The sequence below is a fragment of the Gorilla gorilla genome, chromosome 1 (genome assembly GCF_029281585.2).
Source record: "Gorilla gorilla gorilla isolate KB3781 chromosome 1, NHGRI_mGorGor1-v2.1_pri, whole genome shotgun sequence".
Classification (NCBI taxonomy): domain Eukaryota; kingdom Metazoa; phylum Chordata; class Mammalia; order Primates; family Hominidae; genus Gorilla; species Gorilla gorilla.
In genome coordinates, this window is record NC_073224.2 from 197565124 (window position 1) to 197588394 (window position 23271).

The 23271-nt window shown below is 42.9% G+C and overlaps 1 protein-coding gene across 3 annotated transcripts in view; it reads left to right on the forward strand.

Annotated features, from left to right (window-relative positions):
- Nucleotides 1-23271, forward strand: part of FOXJ3 (forkhead box J3) — a 202879-nt gene that overhangs the window by 197 nt on the left and 179411 nt on the right. The window lies entirely within an intron of this gene.

Genomic DNA, 23271 nt, shown 5'->3' on the forward strand with positions numbered 1-23271 from the left:
TGCCATCACCTCAATGTCCCTAGGCTAAACTAATTATTTTCCCCTCCAGTCCAGGCTCAACTGTCTTAAACAAAAAGGAAAATGAATTATCTCATATAACAAGAAACCTGGAGGTAGGTAGGTTAGGATTCTTTTTTTTTTTTTTTTTTGAGACAGTCTCACTGTGTCATTCAGACTGGAGTGTAGTGGCGCGATCTTGGCTCACTGCAACCTCCGCCTGCAAGTTCAATTGACTCTCTTGCCTCAGCCTCCCGAGTAGCTGGGATTATAGGAATGTGCCATCACACCCGGCTAATTTTTTTTTATTTTTAGTAGAGGTGGGGTTTCGCCATGTTGGCCAGGCTGATCTCTTAACTCCTGACCTCAAGTGATCTGCCTGCCTCATCATCAGTGACCCAGACTCTTTCCATATTTTCACTCTGACAGCCTTGGGCTAGTGCCCCTCATAGCTACAAAATGGCTGCCACAATTCTAGCTGACGTACACATATGCACAATGTCCAGCAGAAGCAGAGAGACTATTTCTTCCTGTGTGTCTCTTTTTTTAATCAGCAAGGAAAACTTTTCTCAGAAGCCCTCAAGTCGACTTTCCAGTCTCATATGCCCACATCTAAGCCAGTTACCAGCAAAGAAAAGGAAACTATCATGAATGGCTTAATTTCATTATGGTTCATTCCTTGGGGCTGGGAATTAGACTCCCTTCCTTCAAGCACATGGCCATGTAGAGGTGGATGAACTGGGGAAAGATTGGAGGTATTTTAGGAGGATTGAAAGGAGAATAGATGGCCGGGTGCAGTGGCTCATGCCTGTAATCCCAGCACTTTGGGAGGTTGAGGTGGGCAGATCATTTTAGGTCAGGAGTTCGAGACCAGCCTGGCCAACATGGAGAAACCCTGTCTCTACTAAAAATGCAAAAAAAACTAGCAGGACATGGTGGCGCGTGCCTGTGATCCCAGCTACTTGGGAGGCTGAGGCACAAGAATCACTTGAACCCAGGAGGTGGAGGTTGCAGTGAGCCGAGATTGTACCACTGCACTCCAGCCTGGGCCACAGAGCAAGACACCATCACAAAACAAAACAAAACAAAACAAAACAAAAAGAATAGATGTTGGGAGGATAAACAATGGTGCTTCGTATAGATGACAATATGGTAAATGTATCAGTCAAGATAAGCTACGTTAGGCTGTGGTGACAAGTGATCCCAAGAGGGCTTGCAACAATGAAGTCTTATTTCTGAAAATGTACTCATACATGGTAGGACAGTATGGCTATCCTCTAGGTTGTTTTTGTGCCGGGACCCAGGCTGACAGAGCAGTCTTTACTATTTCTTTTTTTCAGAGAGAGGATCTTGCTCTGTTGCCCATGCTGAAGTGCAGTGGTATAATCAGAGCTCACTGCAGCCTCAAACTCCTGGGCTCAAGCAATCCTCCCACCTCAGCCTCCTGAGAGGGTAGGACTACAGATGCACACCACCATACCCAGTTAATGTTTTTCTTTTTTTGTAGAGATAGGGGTCTCTCTGTGTTGCCCGAGCTCATCTTGAACTCCTGGCCTCAAGTGATCTGCCTGCCTCAGCCTCCCAAAGTGTTAGGATTACAGGCGTGAGCCACTGTACCGAGCCCAGAGCAGTCTTTATCTGGAATATGTTGGTCTCTCATGGAAGAAGGAAAGTGATTATGATAAACTACATGCTGGCTCTTAATACTTGTGCCTGGCACTTACACATGGTACCAGGTCACATTTTCTTGGCCAGACCAAGTTCACCTGGCCACACCTGATGTCAGTGAAGTAAAGGAAATATAATCCTTCCCTGGGAAAGGCAGCAAAAATTTGTGAACAATTGTGACCAACTATACAGTCTGCTACAATCGAAGACCAGAAATAGCCAAATCCTGCTCTGCTAATCATCCTTCCTCTCCTTAGGGTTCCCAAGGGAACTATATCCAAGAAAAATTGGAGTAGAAACCAAAGGATCATTTTATTCATAGCTGAGCTAGCACCCAACAACCTCTAAAGCAGAGCTCTGCAAAAAGATGGAGTCGAATTGCATGGCTTAGGTTTAAGGCTGAAGTGATGCTTCCTAATTCCCTGCCGCACCCTCCCTGCACTGTAAGTTTTGGGACCAGTATGCTTAGGCATGCCTACAGAAAGAGAGGAGAAGATGCTCAGGTCTGCAAAGCTTTACTCATCCAAGTGTGTGCTAAATGAAGACTGGTCTGGGCCTACTCAGAAGGAAATGAGGGCTAGGCACAGTGGCTCACGCCTGTAATCCCAGCACTTTGGGAGGCTGAGGCGGATGGATCACCTGAGGTTAGGAGTTCGAGACCAGCCTGGCCAACATGGTGAAACCCCCATCTGTACTAAAAAAAAAATTAGCCGGGCGTGGTGGTGGGCGCCTGTATATTTCCAGCTACTCGGGAGACTGAGGTAGGATAATTGCTTGAACCCAGGAGGCGGAGGTTGCAGCGAGCCAAGATCACGCCATTGCACTCCAGCCTGGGCAACAGAGGGAGACTCTGTCTCCAAAAAAAAAAAAAGAAGGAAATGGGGAATGATCCTTTAGCACAAAGTGGCCCCAACCACTAGTGTGGAAATATCCTGGTTTGATATTGTGATATAACAAGGGATATATATTTTGGTCTCTGTCTCCAGCTCCTGACTACATCTCCTAAAATCCTTGTAATTTCCTAATGGTAGGAGCTATAGGAGCATCTTTTCCTGAAATACTGGGTTTAGTCCCTGGCTCCTGAAACAGCTCCAGAATGATAAAGTTGTGTTGTTCCTAACAGGCCCGCTTCAACCACACCTGAGTTTATGTTAGTAAGGTGACTTTTGGAAATCTCCCAAAGATGAGGAGCTGGTTACCAGAGGAACCAACCATGTGATTACAGAGTTGGAACTTTCAACCCCACCCACTCACCCACCCCAGCCTCTAGAGAGAGGAAAGGGGTTGAAGGTTAAGTTGGTCACCAATGGCCAATGATGTAATCAATCACTCCTACTTAATGAAGCCTCCATAAAAACCCTAAAGGACAGGCCAGGCGCCATGGCTCATGCCTGTAATCCTAGCACTTTGGGAGGCCGAGGTGGGCGGGTTGTCTGAGCTTAGGAGTTTGAGACCAGCCTGGGCAACATGGTGAAACCTTGTTTCTACTAAAATACAAAAAATCAGCTGGGCATGGCAGCGTGCGTCTGTACGTCTGTAGTTCCAGCTACTCGGGAGGCTGAGGCAGGAGAATTGCTTAAACCCAGGAGGCAGAGGTTGCAGTGAGCTGAGATCATGCCACTGCACTCCAGCCTGGGCGACAGAGCTAGACCCTGTCTCCAAAAAAACAAAAAACCCTAAAGGACAGGGTTCCAAGAGCTTCTGGGTTGGTGACTACATCAAGTTGCTGGGCGGTGGTGCATCTGGAGAGGACATGGAAGTTCCACGTTCCTCACCCCACACTTTGCCTATGCATCTCTTCCAAGGCTCTTCCTAAATGGTATCCTTTATGATAAACCAGAAAACATAAGTGAAGTATTTCCCTGACTTCTGTGAGCCATTCTGGCAAATTTTTTAAACATTTATATTATAGACAGGGTCTAGCTCTGTTACCAAGGTTGGAGTGCAGTGGCACAATCACAGCTCACTGCAGCCTCAACCTCCTGGGCTCAAGCGATCCTCCTGCCTCAGCCTCCCAAGTAGCCAGGATTATAGGCATGTGCCACCAAGCCCAGCTAATTTTTTTAAATAATTTTTTTGTATAGATGAGGTCTTGCCATATTGCCCTGGCTGGCCTCAAACTCTGGCCTCAAGCAGTCCTTCTACCTCAGCCTCCCAAGGCACTAGGATTACAGGTGTAAGCCACCACACCTGGCCATTCTAGCAAACTGTTGAACCCAAGGAGGGGGTCGTAGGAAGCCCCAATTTATAACTAGTTAGTCAGAAGCACAGGAGGCCCAGACTTGTGACTGGCATTTGAAGTGAGGTCAGTCTTATGGGACCAAGCTCTTAACTTTTAGCATCTGATGCTAGCACCAGTAGATAGTGTCAGAATTGAATTGAATTGAATTGTAGGATACCCAGTTGGTGTATGAAAAGAATTGGAGAATTGCTTGTTGTAGAAGAGACCCACACATTTGGTGTCGAAAGTATTGTGTGAGCACATAAAAAATACATCTAGGCTGGGTGCAGTGGCTCATGCCTGTAATCCCAGCACTTTGGGAGGCTGAGGTGGGTGGATCACCTGAGGTCATGAGTTCGAGACCAGCCTGGCCAACATGGAGAAACCCCATCTCTACTAAAAATACAAAAGTTAGCCGGCTGTGGTGGTGGGCACCTGTAGTCCCAGCTCCTCGGGATTCTGAGGTGAGAGAATTGCTTGAACCCAGGAGGTGGAGGTTGCAGTGGGCCGAGATTGCGCCACTGCACTCCAGCGTGGGCAATAGAGTGAGACTCCGTCTCAAAAAAAAAAAAAAAAAATTGGCCGGGTGCAGTGGCTCACATCTGTAATCCCAATACTTTGAGAGGCCGAGGCAGGCAGATAACGAGGTCAAGAGATTGAGACAATCCTGGCCAACATGTTGAAACCCCATCTCTACTAAAAATACAAAAAATTAACTGGACCTGGTGGCGCACGCCTGTAGTCCCGGTTACTCTGGAGGCTGAGGCAGGAGAATTGCTTGAACCCAGGAGGCAGAGGTTGCAGTGAGCCAAGATTGTGCCACTGGACTCCAGCCTGGCGACAGAGCAAGACTCCATCTCAAAAAATAAAAATAAAAAATAAAATAAAAAATATTTTCCTTTGGCCTGGGCTTTGACCAATCAGGTTAATATCTCCTTCTTCCTTGTGATCATAGCCGTAAGAGGACAGGGGAAAGGAGATAATTCCTCTGTTCCCACATTTTGTTCTCTCTTACTCCATTGGGAAGATGAGTGGAAAATTCTCCTACCAAACAGAATATGTGCGTTGTCTAATTACCTCCCCATCTAGATTAAGCCTCTCAAGGTCAGGGGCAATGCATCATGCATACTGTTTCTACATGTGGTAGGCGCTCAGTTTCTGTTGGTAGCAATTGTGGTTGTCATTTAAGAAACATCATTGCAAGTTCAGTTTACAAAACTGTGGCCAATACAGATGTAGCAGGATTTTGTAACCTGGGGTTTTGGGGCTTTCTTATCTTTCTTTCAACCTTCACTATATATTGGCATAGAAAGGTATTGAGATATGGGACTGGACAGTAGAAGGAGTGTCTTTATAAACATTACATATATCCCCAAGAAGATGGATCTGCCAAGTATATAGAAGATGAAAATTCAAGCTACCTCAATAAATTAGAGAAACAGTTGTCAATAGCAGGTTAAAATGCACTAAAGTAATTGGATTGTTCCTAACACAAAGGATAAATGCTTGAGGGGATGGATACCCCATTCTCCATGATGTGATTATTTCACATTGCATGCCTGTATCAAAACATATCATGTACCCCACAAATATATACACCTACTATGTACCCACAAAAATTAAAAATTTAAAAACTTACATAAAATGCTCTAGGATAAATGGAAAAGTGGTATAATTAAGGAGAGAAAAAAAAAGCATCACATGGCTGGGTGCAGTGGCTCATGCCTGTAATCCCTGCACTTTGAGAGGCTGAGGCTGGTGGATCACCTGAGGTCAGGAGTTCAAGACCAGCCTGGCCAACATGATGAAAACCCATCTCTACTGAAAATACAAAAAATTAGCTGAGTGTGGTGGTGCATGCCTGTAATCCCAGCTACTCGGGAAGCTGAGGCAGGAGAATCACTTGAACCCGGGAGGTGGAGGTTGCAGTGAGCTGAGATTGTGCCACTGCACTCCAGCCTGGGCAACAAGAGCAAAACTCCATTTCAATTAATCAACCAATAGCATCACACACAATAGAATTCAAGGGAAAAACTGACCACACAGAAATGTGCCAAGAAGGGCCTGATAGATGTGGCAAACCAGTAATGGAATGTGTAGAAAAATTGGGAGCTATATTAACAGAAGCCTGGGAGGCCAAATTAATCTTCATATCTCTGTGACTTAGCACAGTGTGTGGCACACGGTGGATATTGATCCATATTTATTGGAAGAAAGTGTGACATTGACTTTGGTCACATCATCTTTACTGTTCCCTGCCTCTGAAAAGTATTTGCATAACCAATTCCTGTCCACACTTCAAGACCCAGCTTAAACACAACTTGTTCCCTGTTGCCTTCCCTAAAATCCACCTCAACCCCAGCTAGAAGAAAGGGTTCCATTTCTGAATTATTGTAAGCATTTAATAACTCAAGCAATTATTTTAGTAATGTGCACTCTGATTGCATATTGGGTGAATGATAATTGTTAGATTATGGCAATGCAATCTATATAATTTTTAAATTATAGAATTAATAAGGGAGGGTGTGTGAAATTCTAGAAGTTTAATCTCTGGCACTGTCTCTGACTTTCCTTGCTCTAGTTTTTTTTTTTTTTTTTCCAGATGTTATATGTCATCCAGATATCAGCCTCATCCTCTTATTCAAGCTCACACCCCTTGTGTCCTCTCATACAAGGGCCTTAGTGAACCAGGCAGAATTTACTGAAGTAGAGACACAATTTGCATCATGTAGCTTGCAACAATTCATTTAGTAATCCCTCTATAAACTATTTTCCAGAGGACCCTCTCTGGTTCTGCTACTAGAGTGTTTTTTGTACTCTTCTCCACCCTCCAAGCCTCCAGCTTTGCTGCTCTTAACTCTCTCCCACTCCAGAGCCTCTTCCAAATTCCTCAGCCCTTCATTACTCAGAGGAAAGCATTTTATCCCAGCTCATACTTCCAAAAAGTGTACCCTGGACAAATGACTCTGCTCAGCAAAACAGAAGTTCTTCCAATTAGAGGACCCATGCTCTTCAGAAAACAGAGGAGGATCATAAATACATTTTCCTTTCTGCAAACAGAATTAACACAAAATGACTAAGTGGGGTTAGTCAAGGAAGTCTTATTGGCAGGCTTGTTGGAGTCAGCTTTTGAAGGTGGCAGTGGACATAGTTTTGCAGGGTGGAGTGCAAAAAAGGCATTCAGGTGGTTGCTGGCTGCAATCCTGCTCTGGATGAAGTTGGCTCCTAGAACCAGGTAGAAGTTTATAGTTTTCAAGGGACTTTTCCTATCCCTCCCAAGACAAGGCTGCGTAGTTGCTTATCCTGCTATCTGCCAGCCTTAGCTTCACTCAGCTATAATCATTAAGGATAGACATTTGTTGTCTCAGCCTTTCCTAGCCTCTTAGTCATTTCTGACCAAGTCAGGAATTAGATTAGAAGCCTCAACACTGTTTCCTTCCCTTCTGTGTTAGGATACAGGCTATGCTGCTATAACATAGACCCCCCCAAAAGACAGTGACTCAATAAGAAGTTTATTTCTTTCTCACTTAATAGTCCAGTAAGGTGGATGTCTGACTATACAGATAGCTCCGCTCCACTTGTTCGTCTTGGAACCCAGGTTTCTTTCATCTCAGTGTGCCACCTACTCCAGGATGTGCTCATTGTTTGCATGGTTGAGCCTGGCTCACTTGGCCACATCTGTGTCTAGACCTCTGGAAGGAGAAAGAAGGGAAAGAGAAGATGGAGAGCAAGTAGCTTCCCTTTAATGACACAACATCAAAGTTGTATTCTTAACTTCCATTCACATCTCTTTGGCTAGAACTTGGTCACATCTACTACAAGGAAGGCTGGATAATATATTCCCTAACTGGATAGATATATGCTCAGCTAAATGTAGTGGAGGAGAGAACGTCTTCCATTACAAAAAGGAAGAGGAGAAATGATGATAGGGATGATGAGCAGTTTCCACCATACTTCCCCATGGCCTGTGGAATAAATTTCTTAGCATGGCATAAGAGACCCTATGGGACCTTCAGCTTTCCACTCTAGTAATATCCAATTACTTGACATGCCCTGAACTTGCTTTGCTGTGTTTCCCCTCCATGACTGTTTATGGTAAATTTTTCTCACCTTTCTTTGCCTGCTAGAATCAGCTCAAATAACATCATCTCCAACAAGCGTTCCTAAACCTCAGTCTGGGGCAAGTGACTCTTCTTTGTCTTCTCAGAGCACACTATGCATTCATCTCCTCTGGCACTTGTCAAATTCCCCCACTGACTGCAAAAGTTTGAAATCATCTCCTTTCGGCTCTGTCACCATCTAGATTGTAAGCACCTTGAGAGCAAGTATGCTATGTCTTAGTCGTATTTGTACCTTTAGTTCCTAATTTGAGCTGAATTCCTTTTGCCTACCAGTGGGTGAAAGATGTTGCGCCATTGCCTGAGCCCTTGCATGCTCACTGGGTTGTAGCTTACATCTGTAATAGCCAGGCTGTATTAGTAGACATTCTTGTTCCCACTGGTTTGGAAGCACTAGCCTGAGACTGCTGCTGGTCTAGGATCCCAATCCTCTTGCTAGTCCTTGTGAATTTCCTCCTTTGAGGAGCCTAAAGCTTGTTTTGGTTACCCCTAGGGGCTAGCCGCTAAAGGGCATGACTGCCATTTACTGCCTTTGATCTTGGAAGCTCTTGCTGCTAGGCTTCACCTGCTATGGATTTTCCTGATGGTGAGACCTGGGGGAATTCAATTCTGGTTTATTGTCTTTGGACACTGACAAATGATCGTTTAGGTAGATCATTTCCTCCCAGTTCTGCTCCTAGTGGGCTCTGGCCATTTTCCACTTGTCACTGTGAAGACTGTATCCTGCCTGACTTGTGAATGTTTTCCATTTTAAGATTGATAAGTATTATTGGTACCTTCTATTTTAAACTAACTGGTCCATGATGAGAATGGATTAACAGCTTTGTGGCATATCACTGGCACAAAAAGCAACTTGTACAGACTTTCTTTGGATGAATATATATATATATATACACACACATACATATACATATCTACATACATGCTTAAAATATGAATATGTGAGCATGCAAACCAGGGTATTGAGAAGGTTATTCATATGGTAGATGTTCTTTATTTTATAAAAGGGCTTACTAGGAAGATCTTATGCATTATTTTCTATCTTTTTTGGTATAACTTTGGTAATTGTTCAGCAAGGCAGAATTCCCAGGTCAGATGGATGATTTGGGCAGCCACATAATCTGCCCTTCTGTGTGTCAAAGCTATGGATCAGAACAAGGAGATTTAACCTTAAAAAGTCAGCAATTTAGTCAGATTGTCAAAAGAACTCGGTAATATCCAGGGAAGTAAGAGGCAGGGAACTCTAGTGTTCTTGATGAGCTGAAAATGAATTGGTAATTTGTCATGAACTGAAAATTCTCAATTCCAAAAGGTCATGGAAGAGTCACAGATAGGTCCCACCTGGGCAGCTCAAGTACCGAGAACCCTTCCAAGTTTCCCTGCCTGTATTAGTTAGAAGTTATTCATTTACAAATGACAGAAATCCAATTTAGCATAAGCGGCAAGGGAGTGTACTGACTCACAGTCCTTGGAAGGCTAGGAATGGACTTCAGTCACAAGTAGATCCAGAGACTAAAATGCATTTTCCAAATTGGCCTTTCTCATTTTTTTCAATCCCAACCGTCTTATTCTTCATTGATCCCATTCTTTTCTATGGGAATTACCTTCCTCCACAAGGCAGGGAAGATAGCCCTCATTCACATTCTAAATGTTCTTTATCTGGAAGGCTGGATAACTTTTCTTCTATCTCCAAATGAAAAAATTCCCAGGAAGAACTTTGATTGGCCTGACTCAAGTCACATTCTAGCCCTGGACTAGTCATTGTGGCCAAGAGTACAGGGTACGATTGGCTGGGCCCTGTGGCTGGGAAGTGGGGTGGTATAACTAGTAGCCTCGTGAGACTCAGAATTCATGTGGGTCACACACTCCTTTCTAATGCTGAGACTCTCCAGTAAATATCTCACATGTTCGCACCAAACAGCCCAGGCTTCATTTCATACTTCTGCTTGTTTCTACTCTTGATGTTCTGCACTGACCACTGCTTGCTTTTAGTGTGAACACCTGCTTTGTGGTTCCCTTAGACTGCCACTAAAACCACTTAGCTGGACCACTGTTGGCCACTTTGCTGCTCAGGCCACTGCTTGTGCTTTTTTTCCTGGACCTCCTTTCAGTGGTCTATTTGGAGAAGTGCCCATGGGCGTCTCAGATACTCTGGCAGGGACTAGTTCATGCAGTTGTGTAATTAGGAACAGTTATATAGGTCGTTCAGTGCATAAGGGCATCCCATGAAAGCAAACATGGGAACTGAAGTCTAGCATGAAATCCAGCTTACTAAGCTATACACCTACCTTTATGTGTTCTCCAGGTAGAAGACATACTTTTTTTATTCGCGTAAGGGTACCAAGCCACCATGCATCAGGGAGAACATATTACTTGAGCTGATTCTAGCAAGCAAAGAAACGTGAGAAAGATTTACCATAAATAGTCATGGAGATAAGATACAGAAAAGCATGTTCAGGGAATTTCAAGTAATTGGATATTACTAGAGTGGAAAGCTGAAGGTCCCATAGGGCCTCTTATGTCATGCTAAAAAGTTTATTCCATAGGTCGTAAGGAAGTGACATTTTATTTTATTTTATTTTATTTTATTTTATTTTATTTTATTTTATTTTATTTTATTTTATTTTTTTGAGAGTCTCACTGTCACCCAGGCTGGAATGCAGTGGCGTGATCTCAGCTCACTGCAACCTCCACCTCCTGGGTTCGAGCAATTCTTCTGCCTCAGCCTCCTAAGTAGTTGGGACTACAGGCGTGTGCCACCATGCCTGGCTAATTTTTTTGTATTTTTAGTAGAGATGGGGATATGCAATGTTGGCCAGGCTGGTCTTGAACTCCTGACCTCAAGTGATCCACCTGCCTCGGCCTCCCAAAGTGCTGGGATTGCAGGCGTGAGCCACTGCGCCTGGCCAGGAGGTGACTTAAAAATTCAGACAAGGCTGGGCGTGGTGGCTCACGCCTGTAATCCCAGCACTTTGGGAGCCAAGGCGGGCGGATCACGAGGTCAGGAGATTGAGACCATCCTGGCTAACACGGTGAAACCCTGTCTCTAATAAAAATACAAAAAAAAAAAATTAGTTGGGCGTGGTGGCGGCTGCCTGTAGTCCCAGCTACTTGGGAGGCTGAGGCAGGAGAATGGCATGAACCTGGGAGGCAGAGCTTGCAGTGAGCCGAGATCACACCACTGCACTCCAGCCTGGGCGACAGAGTGAGACTCCTTCTCAAAAAAAAAAAAAAAAAAAAAAAAATTCAGACAAAGCTTCCCTGCAGGCTAGCAGCAGCATAACTCTGGCTGTTTCCTCTGAAAGGTTAGGAACAAGTACATCTCTTCTGTTTGCCATTGTATCAGAAGAATGCCACTACCATAAACATAACATTGTGGGAGCAGCTAGGGGCACAAGCCCACCTCACCTGTCTTTGTTAGGCCTGCTATAATAATATACCATAAACTTATTGGCCTACAAATGACAAAAACGTATTGCTCATAGTTCTGGAGACTGGGAAGTTCAAGATCAAGGCGTTGGCATATTAGATGTCTGATGAGGGCCTATTTTCTGGTTCATAGATGGTAACTTCTTGCTGTGTCCTCACATGGTAGAAGCGGCAACGCAGCTGTCTGGGGTCTCCTTTATAAAGGCACTAATCCCAATCGTGAGGGCTCTGCCTTCATGACCTGATCACCTCTCAAGTCCCCACTTCCTAATTCCATCACATTGGTGTTAGGTGTTAGCATGTGAATTCTGGGGGGACAGAAACATTCAAACCATAGCACCACCCCATCATCAAACTACATCTTCATATATGATAGTCTCAGCAATGTGAATAAAACTATTTTGAATAATTGACCTTCACACTGATTTGCCAACTAAGTCAGTCCTGGACCTACAAACTAAACCCCTGGTGAAAAGCAAAAGTCAGATGAGCCATACCCCTTACTTGGAAAAATTAATAGTCATTGGCCCTGACCTTTCTTGCCTGGGAAGGTGACAACATACAATCAGTATCTTGTATTTATTTTGTCATGTCTTGCTGAAGCCTACATATTTTATTTTTTTTTATCTTGAAGCAAACTGAAGGCTCCTAGGTGCAGTTTTGATTTCACTACATCAGATAATTTAGTTATATTCAATAGAAGAGCGTGTACTGTATATAGCATAGATTAGGCAGACTATATAGGAGGCAACATGGGTAGTAGGAAAGAAACCTTCGAACTGGGAGACCCAAGTTCTTGTCCTGCCTAGCACTGCTAACTAGCTAGCATGTGACATTAGAAAAGCCATTAAAACTGGCCAGTCATGGTGGCTCATGCCTATAATCCCAGCACTTTGGGAGGCCGAGGTGGGCAGATCACCTGAGGCCAGGAGTTCGAGACCAGCCTGGCCAATGTGGCAAAACCCCATCTCTACTAAAATATAAAAATTAGCCGGGCATGGTGGCAGGCACCTGTAATTCCAGCTATTTGGGAGGCTGAGGCAGGAGAATTGCTTGATCCTGGGAGGCGGAGGCTGCAGTGAGCTGGATCATGCCACTGCACTCCAGCCTGGGCAACAAGTGCGAAACTCCATGTCAAAAACAAAACAAAAAAACAAAAATAGAAAAGCCTCTAAAACCTCACTAGCCATCTGCAAAATGAAGGGCTTTAGATAACCTCTAAGGCCAGCTTTAAAATGCCATCATTCCATAGTCTCATCAGAAGTGTCTGTAGGCTGTTCAAGAAACTCATAGACACCAGGGTCCAAGGACAAATCAGCTGCCCTGAGCCAAATACCAAGAGGGAACAAGCCCAAGCTGGTGATAACCAGAGGTGCAGACGCAAAGTGTGCACTTGTCTTCCAGGAAGGTGTTTGGTGGCTGGGCACGGGGCAATGAGAGATAGTGTTGGAAAATAATTTAGTCATGGGTTCACTAAATGTTCCTTTCAACCTAGGTTTAAGATACATCTAAACTTTCCCCATCAGTTGCTTTTCTGGGGAGGTGGGTGGTGTCATCATATCTCTAGAGAAATATATTCCTAAGACCTACATGCATAGTAAAGCTCTCTGTGGTACCTTTAGAGGCTGTGCACAACTTCACAGACAACTGGTAACATTAGGATAAAGTATTATATTGTTAATCCTGGCTAGTTAGGAGGCTGAGGTGAAAGGATTGCTTGAGGCCAGGGATTCAAGATGAGCCTGGGCAACATAGAGAGCCCTCCATCTCTCCTAAAAGAAAAAAAAATATGTTGTAGCCATTCTGGATAGTTCCAAATGTGGCCCAAAGGGTACTGGCTATCTTCTGGCCTTGCTTGATCTGTGATGTTGTTTATGCTCATAAGCTATAATCTGTACTCTGTTGATGGCACAGCTTGGATTCCAGATACCCCCTTAGTTATCTACAAGAATAGGAGAGTGAGTCCTGGCCTATAGGAGATAAGACTCAGACTAGGTCTGTATAATATACATCACATCTCCAGAGACTGCTGACAAGCCATATGAGACACGGAGGAAGTCTTTCAGAATACCGCCATTTCCAAGATATAGTACCTGTCTATCTACCAAGTCCTATGTCCCAGTAAAAGAGCCCGGGGCCAGGCGTGGTGGCTGATGCCTGCAATCCCAGCACTTTGGGAGGCCAATGCAGAAGGATTGCTTGAGCCCAGGAGCTCGAGACCAGCCTGGGCAACAAAGTGAGACCCTGTCTGTACCAAAAAATATAATTTTAAAAATCAGCCAGGCTTGGTGGTGCATGCCTGTAGTCCCAGCTGTACCCTTTGGAAGAAAGCGTCGCTATGCACAGCCCACACTAAGGAGTGGGGTGGTATGCTTGCTTCCTTCAGGGCAGAGTAGCTACATAAATTATTTTGAATTCATTTGCATGGGAGATTCACCTCTTCTCCTCATTTACTTATTCTTCAATCACTTATTTATTTCATTCAGTGACTTCTGCTTTCATCCAATTGGCTGTTCCTATCTGCAAGAGAAATGGGAAATGCAGTTTTTCATGTGGGCGCATTGTTCAGAATTTGGAAGGAAAGAGTCACCCTGGATTTCATGGATATTTATTTTGTTCATTGGGTTATAATCCATTACTAATTTGTTTATTTTGTTGCTCAAATTTTTCCAGCTTTGGCCATTGAGAGTTCTTTCAGTTGGTCCCTGTTTCTCTTTAACATATTCCCATCATTGTGTTATTGTGGTTTTTGGTTTTGTTTAGTTTTGTTTATGTTGCTTTTTAGCATTTCCTTATTTCTGGTACTAGAAGATGTTTCAGATTCATCTTGTATATTTTCTGTCCTAATTTTGGAACCAGCCATTTCTCCAAGGCCCAGGGTTTGTTCCTTGATTTGCATATTTCCATTTAAAACAAACTCCTTAGAAAGTGGTGATATCAGCCAGGGCGCGGTGACTCATGCCTGTAATCACAGCACTTTGGGTGGCTGAGGCGGGTGGATCACTTGAGGCCAGGAGTTCGAGGCCACCTGGCCAACATGGCAAAACCCCATCTCTACTAAAAATACAAAAATTAGCCAGGCGTAGTGGCAGGCGCCTGTAGTCCCAACTACTCAGGAGGCTGAGGCATGACAATCATTTGAAGCTGAGAGGCAGAGGTTGCAGTGAGCCGAGATTACACCATTGCACTCCAACCTGGGTGATGGAATGAGACTCTGTGTCCAAAAAAAAAAAAAAAAAAAGAAAGTGGCGAGGGAAGTTGAGAGGAGAGGAGAACGGGCAGGACCTACTACCCCTCTCACTTCCTATTGATTCAGTTGTTTTACCTTGCTTAAGCAAATAAAAGTTTGAAACTCATATTTATTTCCTATTGTTGCTATAACAAATTACCACAAACTTTGTGGCTTGAAACAACAGACATGCATTATCTTATAGTTTTGGGGATCAGAAGTGTAGAAATGGGTCTTATGGGGCTAAAGTCAAGGCAGGGCTGTGTTCCTTCTGGAGGCTCTAGGGGAGAATCTGTTCCTTGCCTTTTTCAACTTCTAGGGGCTGTTTCTCTCCCTTCCTTGGCTCATGGCCTCCTTCAATAATGACATCACTCTGACCTCTGTCTTTGTAGTCAAATCTCCTCTCTCTTCAGCTTCCCTCTTCCATCTTTTAATGACCCTTGTTATTACATTGGGCCCTGTATTACTTCATTCTCACACTACTATAAAGAAATACCTGAGATTGTGTAATTTATAAGGAAAAGAGGTTTAATTGGCTCACAGTTCTACAGGCTGTACAGGAAGCATGGCTGGGGAGGCCTCAGGAAACTTACAATCATGGCAGAAAGCAAAGAGGAAGAAGACATGTCATACATAGCTGGAGCAGGAGGAAGAGAGTGAAGGAGGAGGTGTTACACACTTTTAAACAACCAGATCTTGTGAGAACTCACTATTATGAGAACAGCAAAGAGGAAATCTGCCATCATGATCCAATCACCTCCCACCAGGCCCCTCTTCCAACATTGGGGATTACAATTTGACATGAGATTTGGGTGGGGACACAAATGCAAACCATATCAGGCCCACTCAGATTATTCAGAATAATATCTCTATTTTAAAACCTTTACATTAATCACATCTGCAGAGCCCCTTTTACTACATAAGGTAACATAGTCACAGGTCCTGGGGATTAGAACATGGATGTCTTTGTGAGGGTGGGGGTGTCATTATTCTACCTACTATAAAACCTTAAAACCAAAAAGTGGCATCTGCTGATAAATCACAGTTTTACCTTCCTTTATGCTACACAGGACACTCAAACTCTGAATGTTTTCAACAGCCTCAGACAATCATTTCTTCTTTTTCCAAAAGGAGATGATAATAACAGTATTATTTAATAAACCATTCTAAAAACCTTATGTTGCTTTTTGGTATTTTGCCAAAAACGTATCACAATTTTCCTCACTTATTCTACTGATATTTTCCTCAGTAGCAATTTAGAACGTGTAGGTTAAATAGTACGCATGGTTGATTTCCTATACTCATTAAATGATCTCTTAAACTTTAAAGGCTGAAATGTTTATACAGGCTTCTAGGTTCATGATGGCCCACAAAGCCTATCTATTCCTTGTCTTCTATGTCTTTTCCATCCTGATAGTCTAAGTCCTCATCAGGCAATCATATAGATTAGAGAATGCAAGCTATGTGTCCCATAAGGTAGACCTAATGCATTAGACTTACAGTTAAATAATTGTGGATTTTTTTCCAAATGAAAAAAGTTACATTAATGAATATAATTTGTTATAGATTTCAAAAATGTTGCCTATTAATTTTCCTCAACATTGGTACCTCTTTCTGCTTGTCTGTCAGTGTATGCTAGCTGACAACAAAAGAAATGAATAAGAAGCCAATTAATATTAATAGAAAAAGTCAGAGATAGGAAATAAATTATGTCTAGTTTGATAGGTCACGGTGTGTTTCTATAATTTTATGTTGCATACATCTAATAGAGAACTATTTTGCTAGCTGAAATGCTTTCTCACATAAAGAACTCTAGATGTAAAAAATAATTACCTTTCCCTAAATATGGTGGAGCCAACTACTATTTTTTTCATTTTATTGCAGATACTTTACAAAAATATACTATTTTCCTCTTGTAAAAGAGAAGTTTCCTCCTGGAAAGGCAAGAATATGGGCTTTGGAGCTAGATAAATCTGAGTATTAACATCTTACTAGTTGTATGACTCTGTTAGTTTTTTTAAAATTCCCCTCCCTCCCTCCCCTCCATCTCTCTCTCCCTCTCTGTCTCTCTCTCTCTCTTTTTTCTTTTTCTCTCTTTCTTTCTTTTGACAGGATCTCACTCTCTCACCTAGGCTGGAGTGCAGTGACACAATCATAGATCACTGCAGTCTCAACCTCTTGGGCTCAAGTGATCCTTCTGCCTCAACTTCCCAAGTAGCTTGGACTACAGGCATGCACAACCATGCCCTGCTCATTTTTAAATTTTTTGTAGAGATGGGGTCTCACTATGTTGCTCAGGCTGGTCTCCAACTCCTGGCCTCAAGTGGTCCTTCCACCTCAGCCTTCCAAAGTGCTGGGATTACAAGTGCCTGACCTAGTTGTATGACTGAATACATCACTTAACTGAATAATTTGTAAGAAATTACATGTGGTTGTTTGTAGAAGATACTAATTAAAGCAACTTAAATACAAAAGAGGCATATTTCTTCCTCAGAATAAAGAAGAGCAGAGTTAGGCAGTTCAGGGTTGGTGTGGCTGCTCCTTGGTCATTAAGCATCCAGGATCTCCCCTTTCCATGTGCTCTGCCATCTTTGGCACACACCTTCATGTTCTAGGTTACTCTTGGTCCAATATGGCTTTTGAAGCTCTAGCCACCTCATCTGCCTTCCAAGCAACAGAAAGGACAAAGGGAAGAAGGGCAATAATGACAGCGTTCCAAGAAGCCTACCCAGTGACTTCTGCTTACATCTAGTTGGCCACTTTTATCTGCAAGGGAAAGGGAAATGTATTACATGTAATAGTTATTAGTATGGGTTTCAAGAAGCTGATTAAACCACTTGGAGGAAATAGGCAGTGTGCTACCCCACCAGTATAATAGAGAAATATTATGTGCGAGTCTATCCTTGATTTAGCAGCAAAAGCATAAGAACAATAAATATCTTGGACTTAAATGTAAGTAAGCTAGTTGAAGAGTTTGTAGAAAATACCCTAATGCATATTCTCTCTCTCTCTCTCTCTCTCTCTTTTTGGAGTCAGGGTCTCACTCCTGTCACCCAGTGGTGCTATCATTCCTCACTGCAGCCTCAACTTCCTGGGCTCAGGTGATTCTTCCACCTCAGCCTCCCAAGTAGCTGGTACTACAGGTGCGTGCCACCACACCTGGCTAACTTTTTGTATTTTTAGTAGAGACAGGGTTTCGTCATGTTGCTCAGGCTGGTCTCAAACTCCTGGACTCAAGAAGATCCACCCACCTTGGCCTCCCAAAGTGCTGGGACTACAGGTGTGAGCCACCATGCCTGGCTGCATTTTCTCTTAATAATTTGGATTATTTCCCTGCCACTCCCTTGCCTGTACTGTTATTCAATCAAAGTAGGCAAGGGCTAATGCCACGTAGGAAGGAAAAGGGTATTTGGTAGAAGAATTCCTGAGAGACAGGAAGGGAAAGCAGGAAGTTCTTCTGATAATTGGGAAAAGCAGAGTGTGTGAGAGACAAAGGAGTGGGAGGCCAGAAATAAGTGATTTGGGGATACAGATCTGGTGAAATTCCAAAACATGGCTCATGCCCACTTTCCAGATTTTGTTTCAGATGATGCCGGTTCCTTGGAACAACCCTGTATTGGGGTTGGTACCATGTTCAGTATGACTCAGGTAGCAACGGATGAGGGAGAAGTCTGAGAGCAGCCTCCCAGGATCCCACAAGTACATCATGTCAAGGAGAAAGCAGTCAAGAGTTCCTTGGATTCCTCAGGGGACAGATGGTGCTGAGGGGAACCACTTGGCTGCAGAAAGCCTTGGGTTGCATAAGCAGAGCACAGAATGCAGGAATGAAGAATCTCAGTAATAGGCAGCAAAATGATGCCACAAAAGATAAGACACAGCCAAGCTTCCCTCTGTCAGCTTCAACAGTGGGATGAGGGACATCTCAGGGAAGGCCACAGGACAGTGTGGTATTCTCCTCCTGCTTTTATGAGGGGAGAAAACAGCCAGCAGGGAGTGTGAATTTTTTTTTTTTTTTTTTTTGAGACAGGGTCTCATTCTGTCGCCCAGACTGGAGTGCAGTGGCATGACCTCAGCTCACTGTAACCTCCACTTCCCAGGCTCAAGTGATTTTCCTGCCTCAGCCTCCTGAGTAGCTGGGATTACAGGTATGCGCCACTACCACCTGGTTAATTTATTTTGTATTTTTAGTAGAGACAGGGTTTCACTGTGTTGGCCAGGCTGGTCTTGAACTCCTGACCTCAAATGATCCACCTACCTTGGCCTCCCAAAGTGCTGGGATCACAGGTGTGAGCCACCGCACTCAGCCGGGAGTGTGAATTTTGAATGAATTAAATTCTATTTAAACTCACAGAGACATAAACACAATTTAAAAATTTCCCCCTGCTATTAGTAGGAATTGAGGCTTGAGTCTAAAATAGGAGTCATTACAGAAAGTAACAAATGTTAACATTCTTTCGCACATCTGAGTCATAGTATGCAAATTTCTGTCCTGCTACATGACACAAGGTCTGTACAAAAAAAGCACATGTATAGGTCAATTTCATTTATAAACATAGATTCCAAAATCTTAAATAAAACACTGGTAAATTTAATCCATTAGGATAGTAAAAGAATAATACATCACATCCAAGTATTGTTTAGTCCACAAATGTAAGTGTAATAGATTTCAAATAGGAAGTGTCCACCAGAAACCCTAAGGCAGTAGATATTAGATGGCAAAGTTGTCAGCATACCCTTCTGTGGGAGTTTCAAAGTAGATAATCAAAAACCAGTTGCACAGTTCTCAAGCCCCTCATCCTCAGGGAGGTAAAGAGATGTTGCTGTAGGGCTTCTTTGAAGAGGACTTTTCTGGAGAGACATAAGCTTGTGAGGATTTCTCCTCCCTCTCTCCCAATAAGCAGGGTTGGGTGATGCTTTCTTATTCTTAAGCCAAGGGGGAGCCATTTCAATGGGACCACCTGGAGACCTTGATATGTAACTCCTGCAGGTAATGGGATGCGGTGGACCAATATCTAACTCTTGCCTAGGACATGTGAAAGGCAGTGGTGGACTAGCTAGCTGTTCCAACTACAGGGGTGAAGGTCAAATAAATGATTATATCAAGTGGCCTGCACTCCAAGAGTTTGTCAGGGTGGAAGGTTTCTTTGGAAGGAGAGCTGGCTTAAACCGTTTAAAATCTTGCCTAAGAGGATTGCCTGGAAGAGCCATGGAACTCCTAACAGAAAGACCCATTGTAGACTGGACCACCAAAAAACAGAGGCTGAGATGAGAGTAGCCAATGAAAGGGAGATGGTATCACCTGAATTATATAAGGTACAACAGAATCTTCCTACTGGGTCTTCTGCAGAATCTGTAAATGTGTCCTAAGAGAGAAATAGTTAGCTTTGAATATCTGCCAATCCCAGAAAGCTTGAAACTATTTAACAAAGCTTAGAGAACCAGTATGTGAAAATGGAGACTAAACTAAATTCAACTGCCTCTTTTTTTTCTTTTACCATAACTTGTTTTCTCAACTTTCCCACTCCCTTCCTGCTATACCCTCCAGTAGAAGAAATTGATGCTCTATGCCATGTCCATGTTTTGTTGAATTTGCTCCCTTTTTTTCCTCTGCCTAGGATGTTTGTACCCCACCTCTTCTGATTCACTCAGTCCTCCAGAAAACCATCAGCACCGAGGTCAATGAATAACATAGGGGCCTTTAATCTGTGTTAAGAGACCTTAGAATGACTATCTCAAAGGCCATTTATCCAATGTGATCAGTCTAGAAATGGAACCATTCCATTAAAGTAGGGAATCATAAAATATGATCTCTACTTATTTTAAATATTTTAAGGTCAAACCCATTTATATACATCCATTCATAGGCCTTCGAATGTGAGGCAAGCTTGTTTTTCTTTGTACAACAGTCCACTGATTGGAACTCTGTATTATCATTCTTGAACAAACCACTCACAATATGCATTTTTGTGATTCTTCAGTTTGGGTTTCTTTAACGTGCAAGAACTTAAACACACCTGGGAAGATACCTATGTGTAGGACTTTAAATTACTTAAAATTATTTACCCAACTCTATAGTTGTTTTGCTTACATTTATTTCAACAGTCGTTTTTGCTTTCTTTTTTTTTTTTTTTAGCAACTCAGTCAGTCTTCAGTCTTCACTGAGTCTTTCCAGTGAATAGGGGAGCCATAGATCACAGCCAATCCCCCTTCTAGCTCCTAGTGGGCTCTTTGGCTGGATCTGGAAACCAAATTGACACCAAGCAGATGAATAAAAGTATACAAATTGTATTAGTTTTACATGTACATGGGGATCTTTATGAGTGAAGTCTGAAGAAATGGCCAAAGCAAGATACTCTCATACTGTTTAGACAAAGAGCAATAAACTTGAGAAGAAATGACCCAGAACTGTGCTCCAAGAGAGAAATATGTTTGAATATCTGCCGATCTCTCAGGAGAGCTTGAAACTATTTAACAAAAATGTTTCCCAAACCTGAGAGAAAATAAAATCTGGCTAGGGCAGTAAAATTTTCTAGGGGAGTCGTTAGGAAATACATGGAGGGGTGTAATACAGGTAAAAGCTAAGGGTAACTTCACTAGGTATGTTTATTCAGGCCCATTGCAGCCTTCAATTCCAAGTTTCTAGTGATAAGGGCTATTTCCTTGCTCTGGTATAGAGAGGGTACCCCTCCCAGAGGAATCTGGCTACATGCAGGAAGAAAATTGTCAGTTCTCACCCTTTCTGAAACTACAATTTCTCCAATGTTTTCTTTTTTAAAAAATGTTTTGGCCAGGTGCGGTGGCTCATCCCTGCAATCCCAGTGCTTTGGGAGGCTGAGGCGGGTGGATCACCTGAGGTCAGGAGTTTGAAACCAGCCTGGCCAACATAGTGAAACCCCATCTCTACTAAAAATACAAAATTAGCTGGGCATGGTGGCACAAAACTGTAATCCCAGCTGCTTGGGAGGCTGAGGCAGAAGAATTGCTTGAACCTGGGAGGCGGAGGTTCTAGTGTGCCGAAATTGCGTTATTGCACTCCAGCCTGGGCAACAAGAGTGAAACTCTGTCTCAAAACAAAACAAAACAAAACAAAACAAAACAAAAAGTTTTTATTTTTGTAAAGATGGGCTCTTGCTATGTTTTTTTTTTTTTTTTTTGTCTTGAGACAGGTTCTCGCTCTGTCACCCAGGCTAGAGTGCAGTGGTACAATCACAGCTTGCTGCAGCCTTGACCTCCCGGGCTCAAGTGATTCTCCAACCTCAGCCTCCTGAGTAATTGGTACTACAGGCACGTGTTCCCACACCAGGCTAATTTTTATATTTTTTGTAGAGATGGGGTCTTACTATGTTACCCAGGCTGGTCTCGATCTCCTGTGCTCAAACTATCCGCCCACCTTGGCCTCCCAAAGTGCTTGGACTACAGGCATGAGCCATGCGCCTCGTCTCCAATGTTTTCAACTTGAAATAATAAATATACCAATCTGGCATATTTTGGGATGGCACATTCTTCACTCCTTCAAAATCATTCCACTTAGTTAAAAAAAATTAATGAAATGGTGCAAAGTTAAAAAATTAATGAATGTTGCAAACATACAAAAACAGAATGGACACCTGTTCCCACACCCAGCTACATGAATGCTAACATTTTGTCATACTTCAGATTTTTCAAAAAAGAATAAACATTTCAGGTAGAAATGAAATCTTCTGTACACTCCATGCTGATCTCATTTCTGTCCCTCTTTCCCATCCATAACAACTATCCTGAATCCTGTGTTTAGTTTTCCCATGTGTGTTCTTATACTCAAAATATGTGTGTCATAAATATATGGCTTTATTTTACATATATATATATATTTTATTTTGAGACAGAGTCTCACTCTGTCGCCAGGCTGGAGTGCAGTGGCATGATCTCAGCTCACTGCAACCTCTGCCTCTCCGGTTCAAGCGAGTCTTCTGCCTCAGCCTCCCGAGTAGCTGGGACTACAGGCATGCGCCACCACGCCCAGCTAATTTTTGTATTTTTAGTAGAGACGGGGTTTCACCATATTGGCCAGGATGGTCTCGATCCCTTGTCCTTGTGATCTGCCCACCTCGGCCTCCCAAAGTGCTGGGATTACAGGCATGAGCCACCACGCCTGGCCACATATTTTTAATCTATATGTAAGTGGTATACTGTATGCATTATTCTGCAACTTGACTTTTTTGTCTCTCATGTGTTTGACTTATCCTTATTGATGTATGCAGCTCTGGTTAATTCATTTGAACTGCTGCATAATATTCTATTTTGTGAATATACTAAAATTTATTTATATTTTCTCTTGTCGAATATCTGAGTTGTTTCCAATATTTTCTATTACAAACAACACTACAATTATCATTTTTATATACATCTCCTTGTATACAGATGCGTGAGGGCTTCTCTAGCCTGGCAAATATAACAAGACATGGAATTTCTGAGTCAAAGCACATGCACATCTTCACCTTCACAAATACACTGTCATTTTCTAATAAGTTATTACAATTGACACTCTCACCAGCAGTGTGTGAGAGTTTGTTGCTCTATATCCAACACTGGTATTATTCTCTCTCTTTTTTTTTTTTTTTTTTTTTTTG